Source organism: Pinus tabuliformis, chromosome 2_1 (genome assembly GCF_031772625.1).
Source record: "Pinus tabuliformis cultivar Carrire ecotype Pingquan chromosome 2_1, CPIR1, whole genome shotgun sequence".
NCBI classification, from domain to species: Eukaryota; Viridiplantae; Streptophyta; class Pinopsida; order Pinales; family Pinaceae; genus Pinus; species Pinus tabuliformis.
Window position 1 is genome coordinate 157,175,282 of NC_142299.1, and position 25,031 is coordinate 157,200,312.

Below are 25,031 nucleotides of genomic sequence, written 5' to 3' on the forward strand. Positions count from 1 at the left end.
TCCATTGCCCTTACAAGGCAGTTCATGGGTAAGCAAGTAAAAGGTAATCCTTGTGAAAGTGTAAAATTCGTTTAATTTTCTCGGGTATTTTTCAGACTACCATTTTTTTATTCGTAGGTGACCCTCTTTTGAATTTGGAAGAAGGGAGGATATGGATCCCATAAAAAGACAAGTGCTACATAGTAGCTAGTCCTGTTGCTTCGTTTAAATATAGCTTTGAATTAGAGTAAAAATATTGATTTCAAGTTTGTCCATGTCGAGGGTAGTTTATCTATATATACTCCTTATGTATACAAAGTGTATATACCTTTTATGTATGCAAAGAAGATGATAATTCTTTTCTTTGTATAGAGATTTTATTAAGTAAGTGGGTACATACAACTATTTTAAGTATTTTCATTGCATAAGGACAAGAATTAAAACAGACAACTTTATTCAAATGATCAAGGTGTATAATGAATCAATATATCTCAGCATGTGGGGAATTCTGCCCACATTGAATATGCACCCAGCAAGTCAAATGTTCATTGAATGTTAGGAGAGGAGAGTTATTTTTGCTTTACCAAATGCAAAGTTCATGGTTATATGCGAGGATGATAATAATAATAATATCACACTTTATTCAAAAGCACATGTCGTTTTTCTTTTGCACCATATTCAACTATTAAAAAAATGACCACATTCAATGATCCCTATGTTGTATGGTAGCTAATCAATTAATTAAATTAAAAAATAGAGGAAATTGGAAGAGCTCTTCCCTGTATGATAATAAAAAATTATCGTAGGTGTAGTTAAAAATAATATTTAACTATACAAAGAAAATGTCAAACCACGAAACTTTTAAATAAATATTTATTATACAAATAAAAATACATATGTGGCCAATTAAATGAGGAATTATTCACAAAAGTTGGGATGGCGCTTTCATTCCCACAACACAGTATGTCTGTGAGTTGGAGAAAAATCGAATCATAATTTGAAAGGCATCTACTTGATAATTAAATCAAAGAGATGCACTAATCATCATGCATGTCCAACCTTTGATTCGTTGAAGACATTGAGAATTGGAAATTTATATTTCTAGAGTTGTATACGCTTCCTGATAACCTCAGTACATGTATGATAACAATGACAACAATGGTATATTGAATTAATACAAAGAAATCATTGCAAAATAAGATGACAGCCAATGAAGAGAAAAATAGAATAAAATCTCTCTCTCTCTCTATATATATATATATATATTTCTATTTGATTTTTAGTCAAATAGCAAAGTAATTGACAGTCAACATAATAACAAATGTGTAATACATGCCCGTGGTAGGATAAAAATGATGGTTTTCGGGCCCATTGCTTTTAGTACTAAAGAATTGGGAACTGGGGTTTGATCCATGAGGATAGGGTGATATTGTCCAATGATGAGGGGGTGATGAAAAAGAGAATATATTTTTTCTTAGATATAAATTGGAGAACTAGAGGTGTTGTTTTTATTTTAATATTTTGATTGGTTGGAATTTGAAAATATAGTTTTACATAAGATTGTGATTTTTAATTATTTAAAAAAACGATTACTTAAAATGTGTTTCTAACTATATAAATAATTTAAAGTTATAAAATTTTTTGAATGCTTGAATTACATTGAATATACAATTTAAATTTTATGATTTTAAAATATATTTATCAAATTTCACTTAAATTAACCAAAAAAATATGTCAAAAAATTAAAACATAGAAAAGTTAAAAATGAGCCTTTTTTAAAGTTATTTTGTATTACTTTAAAATAGAAAATTACATCCTTACAACCATCTCAAATCAACACAGTTCACCCCATTATCAACCTTAATCTACCACAAGGGGATCTGTTGACCAATAATGTGCTAGCAAGAATCAAATGTAAAGTCCATGATTGAGAAAAACTATATACGACAGTGACAATAAGCCATAAATAAGAAGAAATAACATAACACGGTAGGAGCTCAAAAACCTAATGAGGCCACCATAGCAGGGTCCTTTGCGCTGGATCCAAGACGAGAAAACAACTCGAGTTCACATCAGAGGTGGTTCTATACATGAGCCAAACAAGTGTTCAAACTCCCAAAAATGAGCGTTGATATCATTGCACCCTTTGAATCTCATTAAAGGAAGCTATAATGTCATTCCAGTCCTCATGTTTCTCTTTCAATACTATGCCTAAAAGATCTTCAGTGGCCAATGTAAGCTGACTGACTTCATATACCAGTTCCTTCTTACCCTGATATGACCAGGGTAAAGAATCCATTTAGCAACTTCCTCCATAATGTTAGAACCGAAAAAAGCCTCACAATCATTGTCAACATGAGATTCTATCTGGTGAATTTCCTCATGGATGTTCGAAGGGGTGACTAAGTGAAACATGACAATGGCATCCCGATCCGTAAACTGCTATGGATATTCCACTAAGTAGTTCGTCACAACAGATCTGATAAAACTATATTAAAATTCTGAAATCTACACTATTAGGGTTTTATTTCTCTTTAGATTTTTTGATCTGTATATTATGGTTAATTGCATAATTTTTTCCTCCCAGTGGCCCGATTATAACACATCCTAATAGCCTACTAGTGGTTAGGTTTGAATACCTCAACCCTTAACCATAGGTACAATATGAAATCTTCTTCATCGTAATCATGTGGCTAGCTCCTTTTCCATGAATAATGGGGATTTACGTGGTATCCTCTCGAATTACAGTGGTGAAAATAAGAAGGTCAACTTCTGAGTGGCATAACTTTTGCATACAAACTCTGATTGACGTGATTCTTGAGCCATTAGAAAGGTTTGTGTGTAGAATGTAAAAAGGAGGTGACACACACAAGAAATAAATTATTACCCCAAAAAACATCATTTGATGTTTCAAAATGCTCCCGTAAGGTTTCAAACCCCAGTTTGCCAAACTAGGTCCCATTGGTAAAAATGGTCCTATGAGCTTATTCCTCCACTTTTTCCACTCTGAAAGCATTGAGATGGATGCAAAATAATATAATGATCCAATTTGGATCACATCCTGAGCTTGAGATTGGGCTCGAGGATAACCTTACTAAACTCTACCTTTGTTGTCGGGGCATAGTGTTTCCTTAGGAAAATCACAAGACAAGATAAAAGATAGAGGCCGACCCTAGGTGAAGAGATAGATAATAAGCCAACTTGAGGCCAAAGACAAGAAAAAGATGGAAACAAAATCAGGCAACCCACGTTTACAGATAGGAAACATCCCTTGAAGCAAAAACACTACACAACACATCGAGCAACAAACTCCTCCTGCTGGAAGATAGCATAGACCCAAACCCAAGTGCCCCCAAGAAAGAGAGACATAAAAATATTCCAGACTGAAACTCACAAGACTCAACATCAAATTAAGGGACAACATAACTGGAAAGGAAAGTTTGGATCTTGAAACCACTATACCTCTTATCCCAAGCCCACTTTGGCGTTGACGCAACATGCAAGGAGCCACCACCACTGAAAGATAATATTATTCTTGGAGTACCCAGTAGAAAATTCTCACATCATTGCGCAAGGAAGCACACTTCTGACATGGAACCAACTGACGCCTTCAAATACACATTATAATACTTGTCGAACATTGGGTTCAAACTGATGTATATCAATGCCCAAGCCTTTGCCACCCTAAAATTGGAGAAAAATGACCCAAACATAAAGAAAAGCTAAGGATTACACCATTTTAAGTCTAAATTTCCTCCAATCACCAGGTTTTTGCTTAAGATTTTTCATTACAATGTTCCCCCCTGCAATGGGGGAGCAACCCAATCCAACATAAATTCCCATCAAACTTCGTTTGATACACAGGACAAGCAAAGGGATAAGGGTGTTCCATTGAATTTCACGGGAAATAAGTTTGCATGCTCTTGTATGGGGTGGCCAGGCCACATCACCCATATTTAATGTTAAGAGAGACGGGCACCCCAACTTTGTTTTCGATTTGTTCATCCACCATGATTGGGGGAAAATTGGATATGCACAATTTCTATTCCCACACATAAGAAGATGCACCCTTAAGGCCCAGTTGAGACGAACAAACTAGCACATGTCAACCAGACTCAAGTGGTGGAAAACCTTAGCAACACAACTATCTAGTATATCATCCAACCCTAGATACAAAGTATCTCCCTCTCATTCATGAGGGCATGAGAAGTTCCCACCCATTAATCCCACACAAACACCAACAAACTTAATCGTATCACCCTTATTACTTACACTCCCAAGTATTCATTTCGCCTGAGCTTATCTCAAATTTGGCTTGAAAAAATTATGTGTGCATGTATGTATAGAAAACCCATGTTAGAGTTGGAATAGATCACTGGATTCTACACACAAATTATGATATATGATTTGATTTTGAATGGAAGGATAAGTTTTATGGCTGAATAGAATAGGCCTGGTATTCTCTGAAGAATCCTGGTCGATTTAATTATGTAATGTTGTTTAGAAAATCTTCGGCAAAATCACATAACCAATCTTTTGTCGACGCGTTTCGAACCAACCAGTGTGGTTCATCGTCAAGACAAGATGAAGAACCAATCCGGCTTAGCTTGATTAAATAGGGTGTGCAGAGACTCCAACGGCTAATTTTGACCTAAAGATTTTGGTCAAACCACTAATTCCTAGAAATAGCTAAAATAGGTAAATAAAGGAATTCAATTGTTAATTTAAAAATAAGTAGATATAATATTATTATTAGCTCAAATATTAAGAGAGTTCATAGTATAATATCCCTATCTAATATTTTAATTATAATGGTCATTAATAAATTATATCTCGTATAATAGTTCATAATTATGAAATAATCTATATTTATTATTAATCCCATATTGTTTAATTACAAGTAAATGGTAATAAATCACTATTATTCTTAGAATTTAGTTACAATTAGGAAATTGTGTAAAAATTATTTAATGGTCCATTGGTAAGTTAGATCTTCTTTATATCATTTTTATTTACTATTTAAATATAATGGTCCATTTGAAATTAAAAATAAAATAATATATGTTTATTAAATAATCTATATCTACTTAATAATTTATAATTCCAAACAAATAGTATTCCTGTTAAATCATTATTATCACTGGAATTTAGTTACATTAGGTAAATACCATAATTTAGGGTTGTTAAAGTTCATGTTTATTAATAATAGTATGACTAATGTTATTGGTATATCATAATTTATCCTCTAAACCTAATGGTCAAATAATCAATATTAATTCAATGTTTAATTATTCCAATAAAAATATTAAAGTTAACTAAGTCATTATGTAAATATATTATTACTTATAAGGTAAATACCATAATATAGGGTTGATAAAGTCCATGTTTATTAATAATAGTATAACTAATATTATTGGTATATCATAATTTATCCTTTAAACCTAATGGTCAAATAATTTATATTCATTAATAATCAATATTTATTTATTCCAATAAAATAAAATTATGTTAAAGTTAACTAAGTCATTAGGTCAATATAATTAAAATATCATAATATTTATTCAATATTTTTTATTTATTCAATATAATATTTATTTAAATTATAATATTTATTCAATAATCAATAATATAATATTTATTTATATTATAATATTTATTCAATAATATAATATTTATTTATATTATAATATTTATTCAATATTCAATATTTATTTATTCCAATAAAATAAAATTATGTTAAAGTTAACTAAGTCATTAGGTAAATATATTATTATTTATAAGGTTTAAAAAGGGGTTTTTTAGACATTAGTTAAAGGGAAACTCAATTATAAATGTATAAATAATGAAATTATGGAGACCAAAAAAATCAAATCTAATTATAATATACCCAATAGTATCATCACCAGGTTAAGGTTAATACAATAAATAGCCCGAAACTAATTCATAACTTATTAATAACTCAAACACTCCCTAATAATAGGACAAATCTGTCAAAAGAAAAATCAAAGGAGGGGGAAGATAGAAACCCTAAGACCAACAAAAGGGGAATGAGGAGGCTAGGAAGACAAGGCTGGGACCCAGCAACTGCTAATCTTCCAGCCATCATCCCTATTAAGATTGTTCGGCCTTTTCTCAATCTCCAGGGCCTCTCTAAATTTGCGATGGTGAAACTGCGCAATTTTGGCAATGACTTGAGCCTCCTCTATACATACATGATGCATAGTCTTCCCCGCATGCTCAGCCAGGGCCGAGGACTTGGTCCTACCATGTCTTAAGTCAGCCGAATGCTCGCTAATCCGCTGATTGATAGAGCGACCAGTCTCACCAATATAAGGGGTCCCACAGGAACAGGGAATGACATAGACGCCCTTCATGTCCTTAGGGTCAATCGGGTCTTTCACAGACCTGAGGGAGCCACGGATAGTATTGAGAGGTCCAAAAGTTGCGGGCACATCATACTTCCTCAGAATCCTCGCAATCCTGTCCGTGGTCCCTTGGATGTAAGGCAGGTTCACACCCATGATATGATCTTTAGGAACCCTTCGGATTGAAGGCTCCTTCTTGGCCCTGAGGAAGGCTTTTTGACCGAGGTGCCTATTGTAACCATTCTTCTCAAAGACTTCTAGGAGATGAGCCTTCTCCGTTTCCAGGCTATCCTCATCCGAAATTCTAACAGCACGGGTGGCAAGCGTGCTAAGAACCCCTAACTTCTGAGCGGGGAAATGATGCGAAGCGTGTTAAGAACCCCTAACTTCTGAGCGGGGAAATGATGCAATGATGCGATTCCTCTAGCCCAGAAACTTATTGAGGGTAACCCCATCACTCCTAGGATATATGGTCTTCCTAAAATCCATAAGGATGGGGTCCCCCTGAGACCCATTGTCAATACCATAGGTGGTCCGACTTACCTCCTGGCCAAGTTCCTCGCTGCAAAGTTGAGACCCTTGGTTGGGCAAACTGAGTCCTTTGTCAAAGACTCGACTTCTTTTATTGAGGATCTTAAGAGAATTAATCTTGAGCCCGAGGACATTTTGGTAAGTTTCGACGTGGTCTCTCTTTATACTTGCATTCCTATCAGTGAGGCCATGAAGGTAATTAATAAGCTAACTGACCCTGATACGGCTAAGTTAGTTGAGCTTTGCCTTACCTCTACCTTTTTCAGCTTCGAGGGAGAATTCTATGAGCAGACTTGCGGAGTTGCCATGGGCTCCCCCTTGTCCCCTGTCGTCGCTAATCTCTTCATGGAGGAGTTTGAGTCTAAGGCTTTGGCCTCCTCTCGTCTCTTACCAAAGCTTTGGAAAAGATTCGTTGATGACACTGGTGTTGTCTGGTCTCATGGTCCTGACGAGCTGGATCGTTTCTTCAATCACCTCAATAACCAATCCGACGCCATTAAATTCACGATGGAAAAAGAAGATAATGGTTGTCTTTCGTTCTTGGATGTTCTCATCTCTAAGAAGGTGGAGGGTTCCTTTTCTCATCAGGTATTTAGAAAGAAGACGCATACTGAGCAATACTTGAATGCTTCTTCGCATCATTTCCCCGCTCAGAAGTTAGGGGTTCTTAGCACGCTTGCCACCCGTGCTGTTAGAATTTCGGATGAGGAGAGCCTGGAAACGGAGAAGGCTCATCTCCTAGAAGTCTTTGAGAAGAATGGTTACAATAGGCACCTCGGTCAAAAAGCCTTCCTCAGGGCCAAGAAGGAGCCTTCAATCCGAAGGGTTCCTAAAGATCATATCATGGGTGTGAACCTTCCTTACATCCAAGGGACCACGGACAGGATTGCGAGGATTCTGAGGAAGTATGATGTGCCCGCAACTTTTAGACCTCTCAATACTATCCGTGGCTCCCTCAGGTCTGTGAAAGACCCGATTGACCCTAAGGACATGAAGGGCGTCTATGTCATTCCCTGTTCCTGTGGGACCCCTTATATTGGTGAGACTGGTCGCTCTATCAATCAGCGGATTAGTGAGCATTCGGCTGACTTAAGACATGGTAGGACCAAGTCCTCGGCCCTGGCTGAGCATGCGGGGAAGACTATGCATCATGTATGTATAGAGGAGGCTCAAGTCATTGCCAAAATTGCGCAGTTTCACCATCGCAAATTTAGAGAGGCCCTGGAGATTGAGAAAAGGCCGAACAATCTTAATAGGGATGATGGCTGGAAGATTAGCAGTTGCTGGGTCCCAGCCTTGTCTTCCTAGCCTCCTCATTCCCCTTTTGTTGGTCTTAGGGTTTCTATCTTCCCCCTCCTTTGATTTTTCTTTTGACAGATTTGTCCTATTATTACGGAGTGTTTGAGTTATTAATAAGTTATGAATTAGTTTCGGGCTATTTATTGTATTAACCTTAACCTGGTGATGATACTATTGGGTATATTATAATTAGATTTGATTTTTTTGGTCTCCATAATTTCATTATTTATACATTTATAATTGAGTTTCCCTTTAACTAATGTCTAAAAAACCCCTTTTTAAACCTTATAAATAATAATATATTTACCTAATGACTTAGTTAACTTTAACATAATTTTATTTTATTGGAATAAATAAATATTGAATTGATATTGAATATTGAATAAATATTATAATATAAATAAATATTATAATATAAATAAATATTATATTATTGATTATTGAATAAATATTATAATTTAAATAAATATTATATTGAATAAATATTATGATATTTTAATTATATTGACCTAATGACTTAGTTAACTTTAACATAATTTTATTTTATTGGAATAAATAAATATTGATTATTAATGAATATAAATTATTTGACCATTAGGTTTAAAGGATAAATTATGATATACCAATAATATTAGTTATACTATTATTAATAAACATGGACTTTATCAACCCTATATTATGGTATTTACCTTATAAGTAATAATATATTTACATAATGACTTAGTTAACTTTAATATTTTTATTGGAATAATTAAACATTGAATTAATATTGATTATTTGACCATTAGGTTTAGAGGATAAATTATGATATACCAATAACATTAGTCATACTATTATTAATAAACATGAACTTTAACAACCCTAAATTATGGTATTTACCTAATGTAACTAAATTCCAGTGATAATAATGATTTAACAGGAATACTATTTGTTTGGAATTATAAATTATTAAGTAGATATAGATTATTTAATAAACATATATTATTTTATTTTTAATTTCAAATGGACCATTATATTTAAATAGTAAATAAAAATGATATAAAGAAGATCTAACTTACCAATGGACCATTAAATAATTTTTACACAATTTCCTAATTGTAACTAAATTCTAAGAATAATAGTGATTTATTACCATTTACCTGTAATTAAACAATATTGGATTAATAATAAATATAGATTATTTCATAATTATGAACTATTATACGAGATATAATTTATTAATGACCATTATAATTAAAATATTAGATATGGATATTATACTATGAACTCTCTTAATATTTGAGCTAATAATAATATTATATCTACTTATTTTTAAATTAACAATTGAATTCCTTTATTTACCTATTTTAGCTATTTCTAGGAATTAGTGGTTTGACCAAAATCTTTAGGTCAAAATTAGTCGTTGGTATTATAGCCGTTGGAGTCTCTGCACACCCTATTTAATCAAGCTAAGCCGGATTGGTTCTTCATCTTGTCCTGACGATGAACCACACTGGTTGGTTCGAAACGCGTCGACAAAAGATTGGTTATGTGATTTTGCCGAAGATTTTCTAAACAATGTTATGGATCACAGAAGTCTAAATTCCTATGTAATGTTGATCAAACTAGGGTAGGTATTCTTTGATGAAGTCTGATCATTTTAATTAAGCATCAATGATAAAATCATGTCATGTTACTAGAGTGTAAATAGATCACAAATTTTCAAAATTATGAATATCTAATCAATATGAGTGAAGTCATTTTGAGTATATCTATCAAATTTTCACAATATTTTAGAATGTCATGTCACTCTGTGTAAGTAGATCATAGATTTTGAATACTCTAAAATGTTGATGAACTTGATGGACTTGTGTGAAATGACTTTGTATCCATTAAATTTTTAGAATATTTTAAGATCTATTTTTTATCATAGATTTTGAATAGTCTAAAAAATTGATAGACCTCATGGATTGATCCAGGTGGATATTGGTGGCTACCTGCCAAGTCCACTTGGACCCCCACCATTGTTTCTCTCAGCTTTTCAGTTTCCTTAATTGTAGCACAATTTACTATTTTTAGCAGTTTTTCGGGTCTTGAACTTCTGAGGCCATTTTGAGGCCCTAAACAAAGTTGTAGTTCTCGGATAGATCTTTCTAACGAGATATTGTGCACGTCAAACGGAGATCATATGCCAAAGTTATGACCCCGGGAAGTTGATGTACCAATTTACCCAAATGGGGCCCACAGTTTGGCGTTTCATCTTCTGGGGTTAGGTTTTTGAATGTTTAGGGTTTTCCATTGTTTCTCAACAATAAATAGGCCTTCGAGCATCATTGTAACACAGTTCAGAGGCATGTAGTTACCACATCTCTTCTCAGAGATAAGCTACCATCGCCCTAGCTGGTTTATTTCCATTTCTATTTGTAAGCATATTTCAGTGTTTCACACTAAGGAAATGAAGTATTAGTTCTGCTACATCTCTGTGTTTATGGTTATCTCTGTAATTTGTTGCGTTCCTGTTTAAAACTGGATCAGTGGTATCAGAGCGGTCTGCTTTTTTCCTCTGTTTTTCTTTGCATGTCCCCAACGAGGTCGGGATATAAGGAATTAGGGCTTGAACTGGTCGAACCTTTGCAAGACTAGCCTCGCAAATCCTGATGGCCTCCCATGGCGGATGAAAAGAAAGACGAGGGGGCAAGAGATCCTATCAAAATCTTGCTCGAAGAAGCCCTCGAGCGACAAAGGAATGCGATGATGGACAACTTTGCCCAGATCCTTCAGTGACTACCTAGAGGCGATGCATCAGCTTCCAGCAGTTACTCTGGAAATTCCACGCCCTTTAAGGTACAAGTTAATTTGGAAATCCCCATCTTCGAGGGTCAAATAGATGCAGATGCCATAGATAAATGGTTAAATCTCCTAGAGGGTTATTTTTCTATTCATGATTTTTCCAGTCGGGAATAAATTATTTTTGCTCTTCTGAAAACAGCCCCCCACGTCAAGGACTGGTGGGAAACCTACTGCGAGCATAAGGATGAAAGTACATGCTCACTATTTTCAGCCACACCCACTTGGAATTCATTCCGAGATGCCATCAAGGAGTAGTACTACCCTGTCGGAAGCTATGAGGATCAATACATAAATTGGACCACGCTGCGGCAGGGAAGGGACTAAAACGTGCCAGATTTTACCAATATTTTCCATACCCTTCACACAAAGTTGGGTATCAAAGATTCAGAGTAGCATTTGGTACTCAAATACCACCACTGCCTGCACAAGTACATCCAGGAAGAAATAGAATTCCTGAACATCCCCTCGCTCAGCACGACATACCGATATGCCGTCAAGGTCGAGCAAAATTTCAAACAAAAGAAGTGAGACTTTGGATTTGTGAATTCGAAGCAAGGGAAAGGTGCCCCCAAACTGCAGAATAAAGGACAAATCCAAGGCGAGATGGCCCAAGACAACCTGCCAAAGTTGCAAGCAAAGAACAACGCCGTGAAGCCAAAAAAGGACACAGGAAAGTGGTGTGAGTTCCTTAAGAGCTCCACTCACAACACAAGTGAGTGTCGGGCCAAGCAGTCACTGGTGGCCGAGTTAAAGGTTTCAGAATCAGATGCATCTTCCGACTCTGAGTCAGAACCCGAGAAGGGGAATGACAAAGGGAAGCAGATTATCGATGCGGGGCCCAACGCCACCGTTTCCACGACGAAGATACAGAAGGAGGAACCCGAAGATCAAGAGGAGGAGGAACGTCTCTTCCACTCCCAGATGTGGGTAAAGGGCTTCTCGCTACAGTTCATTGTCGATAGCGGGAGCCAAAAGAACCAATAAGCTCATTTCCAAAACCGAGAAATTTGTTTTCCTGATGATACGCCCTTAAGGAAAGAAGAAGATGGTGGCCACGACCTCCAGACAGGGCCCTTCCGCACAACAACTACAAATGGACATGGTCGTGGAGGAGTATGAGGACATCTTCACCTCCCCCGCAGGGGTTCCTCTGCACTATCAGGTCAAGCACTCCATCGATCTGACCCCAAGTGCGCTGCTGCCCAATGGACCAATATATCGGCGCTCCGTTCTAAGAACGATGAAATCAATAGGCAGATTCAGGAGCTGCTGCAGAAAGGTCACATTTGTTCGAGTTCATCGCCCTATGGGAGCCTGATCGTGTTGGTACAAAAGAAGGATGGGACTTCGAGACTCTGTATTGACTATCGGGCGCTGAACAAGATCACTTTCCGTAATAGGTACTCGATCCTGCGGATTGATGACCTCCTGGACCAATTGAAGGGGGCAAAATATTTCAGCAAGATCGATATGAAGTCAGGATATCATGAGGTACCGATCAAACCCTCTGATGTGTGGAAGACTGCCTTCAAAGCCAAGGAAGGCCTTTTCAAATGGTTGGTTATGCCTTTCGGATTGACGAATGCTCCTGCAACCTTCATGAGGCTAATGGATGACATCTTCTGACCATTCACCAACTCATTTGTAGTGGTATACTTGGATGACATCTTGATCTTTAGCTAGAGTTGGGAAGAGCATCTCCACCACATCCGACAGGTTCTCCAGACACTGCGGCAACACAAGCTATGTGCCAATTTGGAGAAATGCACTTTTGGCATGAACCAGGTTCAGTATATAGGGTACATTATTAATGAACAGGGGGTGCATGTGGATCCAACCAAGATCCAAGTCATTCGGGATTGGTCATCTCCAACCACTCTGACAAAGCTCCGCAGCTTTCTAGGTCTTGCCAACTTCTACTGCAGGTTCATGTTGGGATTTTCTCATATCACCTGGCCCTTGAGTCAAGTCACCAAGTGAGGAGCGAAAGCAAAATTCTTTTGATCTGAATCTCAATAGAAGGCATTCACAAAATTGAAAGATCGCCTCCGCACAACACCAGTGCTCACGTTACCAGATTTGCAACAACCATTTGAGGTCGAGACAGATGCCTCTAACTATGCTATTGGGGCAGTCCTTACTCAACACGAGCATCTAGTGGCATATCACAGTGAGACACTTTCAGACACAGTCCAGAAGTATCCCACTTATGACAAAGAGATGTATTCCATTGTGCAGGCCTGCCGACAATGGAAGCATTACATTTTGGGGAAGGAAACGGTCATCCACACAGACCACTGATACCTACAGTTCATACAGACCCAAGGGAAATTGCAGAATGATCACCATCAGAAGTGGTCCACATACCTGCAACAGTTCCATATGAATATCAACTATAAGAAGGGCAGCACCAATAATGTTGCAGATTGCCTCAGTCGACCACCGATCATGGCGTTAACCATCGTGCTCAACTCTTGTGGGCACGAGACTTCTGATTGGCCACTTATCTACAAAATCGACCCAGAATTCGGCCACACATACCAGACACTCTTGGAGGGTCTGCATGTTCCAAATTTTCACCTCCAGGATGCCCTGTTATGCCACCCAGGTCACCTTTGTGTTCCTCAAGCGAGCGTGCCAAGATGATTTGGGAAGCACACTACAGTTGGGCTGCTGGGCATTTCGGGGTCGAGAAAATGGTGACAGTTCTGCAAAAATATTTCTATTGGCTAAATCTTCAACAGGATGTCAGGAAGTACATCAGATCATGCATGCCTGCGCCATTAGCAAACCAACCATCAAGAAGCAAGGCCTCTATACCCCGTTGCCTACCCCTAGTCGACCTTGGGAATCCATCTCCATGGACTACATGTCAAGCCTTCCTTCCACTAAGCATGGAAACGACTGTGTTTTTGTGGTCGTTGATAGGTTCTCGAAGATGGCCATTATGTCGGCCTGCAAGAAGAATATCACAGCAGAAGCCACTGCTAAACTCTTCTTTGAATGAGTGTGGGTGCACTTTGGGATCCCACAGTCCATCATCTCAGATCGGGACAGTCGGTTCCTCAGTTTATTTTGGTCCAGTCTCTAGTCGATACTGGACACCAAACTCACTAAGTCCACAGCCTTCCATCCTCAAACTGATGGCCAGACAGAGGTTGTCAACAGGAAGATTGTACACATTCTGCGCATGTACAACTCAAAGCATCCACGCACATGGGACGAGAGCCTCCCCTATGTTCAGAACAGCTACAACCGAGCTCTTCACAGCTCGACTGGCCACAAACCTTTTCAGGCAGGCTTGGGATTCCAGCCACTATGTCCCATTGATGTGGCCATGCCATTTGCAGCTACTCACGCAGATTTGGCTCATGTCCAGTTCGAAACAGATAATGAAACCAACTTCATTGATCACATCCAACATATTCACCAACAGGTCCATGACATTATAGAGAAATCAAATGCCAAGTACAAGCAACAACATGATCAACATCGGGTGCCACACAAGTTTCAGGTGGGCGACAAAATCTGGCTGCATTTGCAAAAGGAACGCCTTACCGGAGCCTATCGGAAACTGAGACCACTCCAATATGGTTCTTACACCATTACCGAGGCTGTGGGAGACAATGCATTTGAGCTCAACATTCCCCCATTCCTTGGCCTACACCCAATGTTCAATATGCACCGCCTTCGGCCATACTTTCCACCATTACTAGACACATCCGACATTGTAGAACAGCTCATACCCATGGAAGTAAATCCAGATTGCATGGAACAAGCTGCAACTGATCCGATCATGGACACACAGATCAAGCACACTCGCCAACAGAATATCCAACTGTATCGAGTTGTCAAAGCAAGCCAACTCCTTCACCAGGGCAAGTGGCTCACTAGGGACCAAGTTCAACAGAAGTTTCCTCATCTCATGGAGGGACTCAATGCAATGGGGACCATTCTTCCTAAAGGGGGACGAATGATCCAGGTGGATATTGGTGGCCACCTGCCAAGTCCACTTGGACCCCCGCCGTTGTTTCTCTCAGCTTTTCAGTTTCCTTAATTGTAGCACAATTTACTATTTTTAGTAGTTTTTCGGGTCCTGAACTTCCGGAGCCGTTTTGAGGCCCTAAACGACGTTTTTTGGGAACATTGGGAGCAACATGGGTCCATGGACCGGTGTTGCTCTTCCAAAAGTTGTAGTTCTCGGATAGATCTTTCTAACGAGATATTGTGCAGGTCAAACGGAGATCATATGCCAAAGTTACGACCCCGGGAAGTTGATGTACCAATTTACCAAACGGGGCCCATAGTTTGGCGTTTCATCTTCTAGGGTTAGGTTTTTGGACGTTTAGGGTTTTCCATTGTTTCTCAACAATAAATAGGCATTCGAGCCTCATTGTAACATAGTTCAGAGGCATGTAGCCTCCACATCTCTTCTCAGAGATAAGCTACCATCACCCTATCTGGCTTATTTCCATTTCTGTTTGTAATCATATTTCAGTATTTCACATTAATGAAGTGAAGTATTAGTTCTGCTACATCTCTGTGTTTATGGTTATCTCTGTAATTTGTTGCGTTCCTATTTAAATCCGGATCATGTACTTGAGAAAAAATGATTTAGTATCCACTAAATTTTTAGAATATTATGAAATCCACACTTGAATTATGGATAGTCGACCAAACCATGTATTCTTCTAAAAATTTTGGTTCATTTAAACTATGTACCACTAATTAGACCAGACCGTGTATTGTTCAAAGAATTATGGAGAAAATAATTAAGACCATTATGGCAATGATTGGAATGGTCATGTTCATGGAATTTTATGGGGGCCGCCACCATTGCCATGAGCAAAGTTGACTTATCAAAATTGGTGTTATAGCTTAAGTGGTGTCTGGCGTAACAAAATATCATGGGATTGAATTGAAAAGTAATACACTAGGATAAAAACACAAAAATACATATAGCCATGTTGGTTGAAGGACTCGTTAAAATCATTCTCTAATCAATGGAGGAGGATTATTTTTTCATATATCCATATGAGGTGGAGGATCACTCATTCATGGTGCTCTCTATTGTTTTTCATATTCACATTAGATATAACAACCACCCAATCGCTATTTATGTATTGCTTGCATCTTCATATATCCATCACTCAGGAAACAAGACTAATAGTTTCAATGCAACATAGTCTCTGCCTCTACCGCTAATTAATTGATTAAAGATTGTGTGGAATCTACAAAATGAAATATATCTGCAAAAAACCTCCACACTTCAAATACACATAACATCGCAATGCAATAAAACAAAAATACGCATTAAACGACAATTCCTTTGGTGTTTTTTCCCCTTGGAAAAATTGTAATTTTCATTAAATTAGGAAAATTACATGTTGTAGATGTAATAAGCATATGCATATATAGTGGCTGTGTGCCATCCCAAAATTTTAGGGCCAAAAATGTGTTCTCCACGCAGGGAGACTGTCTTTTAATAGTATTGAATAAAACACTTCAAAATTTTACTCTACGCAGAGAGTATTCCTATGAACATGTACTGAAAATATATATGAAACATCATAAAGATATACAGAAATAAAAACAATCAAAAATCATATGATTTCAGGCTCCTGTTGAGCTTGATCTGCATGGTCCATATATGGGCGGTGGTAGTACTAGTACTATTCCCCTCCCCTCTGCTCCCGAATCATCCAGATGTTGCATGGCCTGATCGCTGCCCCTTTGGAAAGTTTGTCAGCGATGGTGTTCCGTTCCCTGTATATGTGGTGACAGACAAAATTGTCAAAATATGTGATATATCTATGTACTTCATCCAATATATGTCATAGTGTGAATGCATGACATGCTGTAGTTTTATTGATCCAATCTCATACAATTTTCGAGTCACCAAATACTTGTAGATTATGACAATCTTTCTCAATTGCAAATTGGATGAGGTATTTGGTCGTGGTGAGTTCAGCAAAATTGTTTGTACCATTTCCAAGTCCCATTTGAATATGATAATGATGTGTATCTGAAATGTATAGAACAACTCCCCCTCCACAACCTGTTTCTTGGGCAGATCCATCAAAGTAAGCCCATGGATTTGAGTGATTGATGGTCTCATGAATGATGTTCCTGAGTGTAGAGGTAACCAAGTCCTCTGGGAGTGATCTGTAATCGGCTATAATTCTAGCTGTGATGGATGGCCAATGAGGGGCGGTGTCCTAGAAAACAGAGCGATTCCTTGTTATCCAAATTTCCCAACTAATGAGAAGGGGGAGGTTCCTAATTTTGGGCGGTGTTACAGATAACCACCAATTTGCCCATGCTTCCTTGGTAGTTTGACCCCTCTACCTGATAGGTGTGAGAGTATGTGAAAGAATGGAGTTCCAAATATCAATTGTAATAGGGCAGGTGAAGAATAGGTGATCCAATGATTCAGTGTTGTTCTTACATAGGCAACACTAGTAAGGCCCGTATAACCCTCTTGTTGACAAATTGTTACCCGTCGACACCTTATTTTTCAGCATAGACCACATAAGTAGTCTGGTTCGGGGAGGAGATTTAAGCTTCCACATATCCTTCCACCATGTTTCGATGTGATGTGGCTTGTGTCTATTGGCCAGTTGTAGATATCCTTCTTTTGGTGAGTATCGACCATTTTTTGTGAGGGCCCAAGTGATCTCGTCTTACCCTTCTCATAGGCGAATGTGGGATTCCTTGAGAGCTGCAGTGTAGGTACTCCAAGCTTGGTGCCACTGAATAGGGAGGAGTAAGTTGTGGGCTGTCTTCCAAGCTTGGTGGAGAAAGGTCGATCTCTCCAGATCCGCAATGTGCACTATGTGGGTGATACCTTTCTCATTGAGGTTCTAGAGTAAGCCCTAAAGGAGCTGATGTGCATTCCCACATCCTATCCAAGGATCACGGCCAATTCGGATGGATGTCCCTTAAGATATTCTCCAGTTTAGGATGTCCCGAATAAGAGGCATCGAGCTCAGAACCACTTTCCATATATTAGAGATCCCTGACTTGTTCCAACTTGTGAGTCTCATCCAATCCAACGACCTTAATGGAGGAATATATTTAGCGATTGCGATTTTGGTCCAAAGACTATTGGAGGTAATTAATTACCACCCTAGCTTGGCCGCTAGTGCTGAGGAAAAATCTTCTAATTTTTTAATACCCCATCCCCCCATTTCTTTGGTATGGACAGAAGATCCCATCTTGCCCATGCATAAATCCTTCCTGTTTGTTTACCTTTCCACATGAATCGGCAACAAAGGTTTTGTATACAGTTGAGGATGCCTCTAGGTATCCATGCGAGGGACATCCAATATACCGGGGTGGCCTCCAATACTGCTTTAATGAGCACCAATCTGCTGGCTCTGGAGAGATGTTTATGGTACCATATGTTGAGTCTTTTCTCAAGCTTGGAGATCAACCATATCCAATCCGCAATTTTATATCCAAGCGGTTTCAGTCTGTAACCTAGGTACCGGAGGCCTCCATCTATCTAGTTTAGAGTGAAAGGGAACCTTTGAATTGAAAAGTGTATCTCGTGGGGGGAGCATTCCGATACCGTTATTGTGGACTTAGAGTTGTTAATGGTCGTGCCAATAGCGATTTTGAAAAAATTGATGGTGTTTTTAATTGTAGTGAGGTCGCCAATTCCTTCATTCAGAAACATTAGTAAATCGTCCACAAAAAGGAGGTGTGTTATAGTACAACCCTCCGCAATTCTGATTCCTGAGAGTCTACCTCTATGGTGCAGGTCCTTGATTAGTCTACTTAGCCCTTCCATGACTAGAAGAAAGAGTAGAGGAGACAGTGGACACCCCTGTCTAAGGCCATGCTAAGAGCCGAAAAAGGGTGGGGCTTTGGACGCTCAAGAACGTCCTTGAGTGTCAGCTGAAGGAAAGGGCCCAAGAGAGGTTGTAGGCCTCTGGTTGGATTACAAAGCTCTCTGATCACCAAAGTCACTTTGTCTCTTTGCTAAGGTGGCTTGCCAAAGTCCTCCACTTCAAATTCCCACCCAAGATTCCCTCCTCCTCCTCCCTTGCTCCATCCCCTTCCCATTCTCCGTCGGTTGGCTCGTCCTGCCCGCCTATTCCTTGCGCCCCTGTGGCCCATCCTCCTTCCTCCCATGCTCCCATCCCCTCAGTGTTTATGCACCCTCCTCTCCTCCTCGTCCTAGTCCCTATGGTCACTACATTCTGGAGGAGCTTCTGGAGGACACTGACAATATGCAGGCTCAAGGTAGTGCCCAGGTGCAATATGGTGCGAGCGCAGCAACAATGCAATTTCAATGCGGTAGAATTTAGCTACTTGGCGACACGATGACTTTTAGGTTAGTTTTTCCACTCCAATCTAGCCTCTCAACATGCTGCCTCAATTTTATTCTTTTTGAAGGTTGGAAATCTAGTATCCCAGATCCCTATGGCTCGATACACACCAATTTTGGCTCTTCTTGCAACAATTATGTAATGCTAGTTCTTAGAAGCATTATTTTTGTTAACTGTTAGTTGACTTTACAAACTATAAGACTGTGGGGCTCTAGTTTCTCCTTCTTGGGGCATAACCCTTTAGCTTTTGATCTCTGGTTTCCTCTTCTAGAGGCAGAGAAGACACTCTTGGATGTAAATGTATGCAATTCCTCGCTTGTTAATGTAATGTAGATATATTTGCTTACAAAAAAAAGATTTTGTCAGCCTAGGAAGCATAAAGAATTTCAGCAACAATTATAGTGAATTGTTTTATTTAAGGCATTAGAAAAAAATCATCTACAATTTTAGTGAACTATTCTATTTGAGGCCTTATTTAACAAAATTGTTCACGAGGTTTTGGTTTTCGCCTTTAATTTTGCACCTCAATTGTGGCCACTAGGAAAATTTAAACGATTTCAACTTAAATTTCATTTAAATGTTTTCTTGGAGACCTTGTATTATAAAATGCCAATTTTATCACGAAATAGCAACCTGAGCTTGATTTTTTGAAATTGTTTTATTTAAGGCACAAATAATATGTCGATTCTCTAGGCCTGGTGTCTGCTCATAAATCAACCAAAGCAATCGATATTTTGAATCTCATTGTCTCCACGTATTTGCTCACGCTTTGCCAAGTCACGCATCTGAGACACCTGGATGAAAACATGTTGAGAACCGCGAAAAGTGTGGTCTCCCAGTTGGCCAAGAAAATGTTGAGCACGCACAACAGTGAGATTCTCACTTCAGGGTGCTTTTGCAAAAAATATTTCCTGCAGAAAGGTAAATTTTGTCTCTCCAAATATTTCAGCCTTAGCGAAAACTGAAAAGAACAAAAATATCGACAAATAATGGTTTTCTTGAGAGATAAGATGCAATATTTGGTTTAGTTGGTTCGCTATAATGTCAAACACGGTGGATTATTCTATATTTCAATGCAAACAATTTGTTTGTTCGTATGCCTTGAGCTTAACTCAATTGTTGATTCGCCAAATATTCAACAATCTAATGGACATGGGCGCCGTCAAATAATTGATAGTGCTCATGTTCGTCTGATTGCCGAATATTCGGCAAATCAGCAATCGAGATAAAGATGCCCAAGATTAAGGGTGTCATCGCTGTCAAGAAGTTTTGGAGATCACAGAAGAAGCTCAACATTGACCCCTCCAATCCCTATTTTATTGGAGAGGTCGATTTGTTGGGAAATATTAGGCATAGAAACATACTCAGGTTGCTCGGCTACTGCTACAACGATGTCCACGCATTGTTAATCTATGAATACATGCCCAACGGGAGCCTGGCAGAGGCCTTGCACGGGAAGGGATCTTGCGGCAGCAATCTGTTGGTTGATTGGGTTTCGAGGTATAACATTGCAGTGGGTATTGCTCAGGGACTGTATTACCTTCACCATCACTGCTTTCCTCTTGTGGTTCATAGGGATGTTAAATCCAATAACATTATGCTCGATTCCAACCTGGATGCCCGTGTTGTAGACTTTGGGCGGGCAAAGATAATAGATGAATCAGTGAGCACACAATGCAAGAACATTTAATTCAATTTATGCGCATATGCCGACTGCGATGAGTTTCTCACTTTTCTTTTTTTCTTCCATATGGCTAGATGCTTTGTTGTTGTTCTTTGTGCAGAAGTTGATTTCTTTATTAACAAAGCTCCACACACAAGGACCTCCACACAATGAAGGATGTTTGGTAATTGTTATTTATATATGCGTTTTAGTTTAATACTTTAATTATGCAATAAGTATAGGGATAGTTAATAAAAATAATTCACAAAAGAATGTTCCAAATTAACATTTCAAAACACCATATATTTATTGAATTAAAGATAATTAATTATGATAGTTAATAAAAATAATTCACAAAGGAATGTTCCAAATTAACATTTCAAAACACCGTATCTTTATTGAACCATATCTTTATTGAATTTAAAGATAATTAATTATGATCTTAATATTTCATTTTGGAGTGGGTGTTCAATTGTTTGTGTCAAATCATTTTTAATCAATATATGCAACTCGAGGCATTGAAATAACCATTCTTTGCAAGTTTGACATTTCCCTTAGCTTACACATTTATGAGCACAATGAAATTTATAGCAATGAACTATTTGTTATATGAGTGTGGAGTTTTGTTTATGTGGAGCTTTTCACTGTGCAGCAAACTCCGCACAAAAGGATCTTCGCACCATTAAGGACGTACAATAATTGTTAATCATATATTTCTTTTAATTTAATACCTTAATTATGCAATAAGTCATAGAGACAGTTAATAAACATAATGGATTCTATGGTTCTAGACTATTGTAACAACGTTCCCAAATTTCAAATCATTCAACATCTCTCTTATTAAAAAAAAGAAATGTCTATGAAGAGAAAAGAAAAATGAAATGAAAGTTATAGTTGAACACTCCAAGCGTAGACGTGTTGAACATCCCAAAAATAGAATAAAAGGAAGGCAAAAAAAGAAAATGATTAATGGCCTTTCAAAGAACGATTCGAGAATATACTTACTCAAATTAGCTAAATGTTTAAGCCTGCAAGCTACTCTTGATTGTGCCAAGTTGCGTCATGCAAGTGCATTCTCACAGACCATTAATAACACAATACCAAAATTTTTGGATCAATAACAACTAAGGAACAATTTAAATTTAAATGTGGAGAGTCTTTGAAAAGTTTATTAAAGTAAATTTAATGTTTAAAGTGAATTAGCAATATTGCATTTAAAGTTAAGTTTGAATTCCATATAGTGATCAAGATTGAGTAGATTTAAATTTTCACCATTCTTAACATGTATAATTTATTTTAGCGAATTATATGAAGCAAAATAAATTTAAACAATAGAATATTCGATTTTACCATTGGAATTAAACAATAGAGAGATTTAAAATTGTTTTGTAATTGGTTCTATATTCAAGGATATGGAGTGCAAAGGCAACACCCACATTTCTGCACTCATTTTCAAGCAACTCTAAATGTGTCAAATGCATAGGAAGTTCATTGTGCGGAATGCAAAGGTCCCTCTACACTATTCACAATGAACTTTCTCCGCACTCTACACAGTGAATTGGAGATTAGTTTAACCTCCCACCATCTATAAAAAACCTGCAACTATGTCAGTTCTAACATCATTGGGCAATGTAATAGCATAACAATGTCAGTGTCAGAGTACTCACCAAAGGAAATTAAAATAAAATTAACAAAATTTTGGATTTTTTTTTTTGAATTTACGAGAAAATAGGAATATTAAGCATTTTCTTAGAAACTTTGTTTAAAATTGCGAAAAACTCGGAAAAATATTGGCACTAGACGAATGCTATAGTCCCTGGCGAGGCAGGGACTAATAAGACCTTTACATTTAAAGGTGGAAAAATATAACACTTTGTCCTTTCTTCACACCCTATTTATTTCAATATTTGGACTTTTAGTGCTTGGATGGTAATTTTTTTTAGGTGGTAGTTTGTTTTATTAGTTAATAATAGAGAAAGTGAAAATTGGTTTATCTTAAATTTTTTGGGGTTTATTTATTTCTATGTGAAGTTGAGCGCAGAGAGAGTGATATCATGGAAATATACACTTTGTTCTTTATTCACACTTTATTTATTTTAATATTTGGACTTTCAATGCTTGGAGTGTAAAAGAGTTTTTTAGGTTGTAGTTTGTTTTATTAATTAAAAATAGAGAATGTGAAAATTGGTTTATATTAATTTTTTGGGGTTTTATTTATTTCTATGTAAAGGTGAGGGTGGATAGATATTAGGGAAATCTTAATAAGGGTGAGGGTGGGGTGAGAAGAGATATTAGGGGAATGTTACAATGTGAGGGGGATATTAGGGAAATATCTGTAAGAATGAGGGTGTGTGTAGTAGTGGGGAAAGCTATTAGAGAAATCTTATAGGGTGACGGTGAGATATTAAGGAAATTTGGGGAGGATGATGGTGGGTGCAGGGGGATATTAATGAAATATTATAGGGCGGGGACAAGGGTGAGATATTAGAGAAATAGTAATAATATTTCCCTAATATACCCCCCCACCACCATCCTCAATTTCATATTTAGATTTCCCTAATATAACCTCCATACCTCACCCCTGGAGTGGGGGGAAATATTAGGGAAATCTTAATAAGATAGCTCCCTAATCTTCCCCTATGCGAAAAGGGATAAATTATGAAGTGATTTTGGTTTAATATTAGGGACTTCATTAAAGAATTTTGGATACCTAATCCATTAGGGTTGGTGTGGATGAATTCCAAAAGTCATAGAAGTCTGAGAGATCTCTTGGAAGATGAAAACCAAGGGCCAATGAAATGTATTAATATTTATATTCTGTTAATTAAATGAATCTCATGTTTCATCTAATTGCTGTATATTTTTGTGACTAAGTTTAACATGGTATTTGAGCCACAAGCTGTGTGGCCTCTGCGTTTTTAAACCATGAGTTTTGTGGTTCTCCTTTTGTAATTTGGGTGATCTTCATGCGAAATCACTCAATTTGGCTTGGCCATTCGCGCTCTTGTATTTTTGTGTATCCCTAGTGGTTATAACGAGAGGCTTATAGGGTTTGAACTCATACAAGAATTGTTGAATGATGAACTTTGTCAATGGATAGAAAGGAATGTTCCTTACAAGCTACTGAGATATATCGAGGGTGAAGAGTAAGCTATGTTTCTCCAAGGTCTATCTGCATGCCTCGAACAAATGATGCATGCTTGTTCATTTGCTTGTGTAGGCTTCTTGTTTATGTTTTAGTTTGTCTTCCATTTTGATCTATGTGTTTCCCAATCCACCTGTCATATCTATCAATGTGTTGAGAAATTGCAACAAGAAATTCCAGTTTAATTTGTCTTTGAATTAAGCTGAGAATTAAAACCGAATTCTATTCTCATAGCAACTTGTAAATAGTTAATTAAGTTTAATTAACTTAATTAGATTAGGAATTTTGAGTTGGAAGTCTTTCTGTAGTCATGTATATGTTATCCCTAAGTTTTAGGGGTCTAGTATGAGTTTAAATTGAGTTGGAAATTAGATCACTCAATTTACTAAGTTTTTAGGGGTCTAGTATGAGTTTAAATTGAGTTGGAAATTAGATCACTCAATTTACTAAGTTAAGTTAAGTTAAATTAGTTCTAAATTGTTTTTGGAACTAATAGAGGACTAACAGTCAATTGGTGCACTAATGCATCCACTAGTGGTACTCCAGTTAATTGAATATTCCCTCATGAGAAACTCATGCATGTCATTTCAGAGAAAGAACTAGTTGAGACTAGAGTGCAGGGACAATGTACTATCAATGGTATTATTTACTGGAGTGTAAATATCATGCATGCATAAGAGATTGATCCTATGTTTGGATTGTGCAGTTTTGGAAGCTTGAATTCCCTTTAAATATAGGCTATTCATCCTAGGAATTATGCAACATATCAGCAGCTTGGAGAGCTGCAAAATTGGCTAAGTGTTGGCCAAGATCTAGCTTGGGAGCTGAGAGAGTTGAGCATACTTGTGCATAATTGTTCTAGTGAGAACAAGCTTTGTATCTTC

At 37.5% G+C, this 25,031-nt stretch overlaps 1 pseudogene; it reads left to right on the forward strand.

The window, feature by feature from the left end:
* Positions 1-20,570: 20,570 nt before the first annotated feature.
* Positions 20,571-21,029, forward strand: LOC149199209 (MDIS1-interacting receptor like kinase 1 pseudogene; annotated as a pseudogene).
* Positions 21,030-25,031: the final 4,002 nt, after the last annotated feature.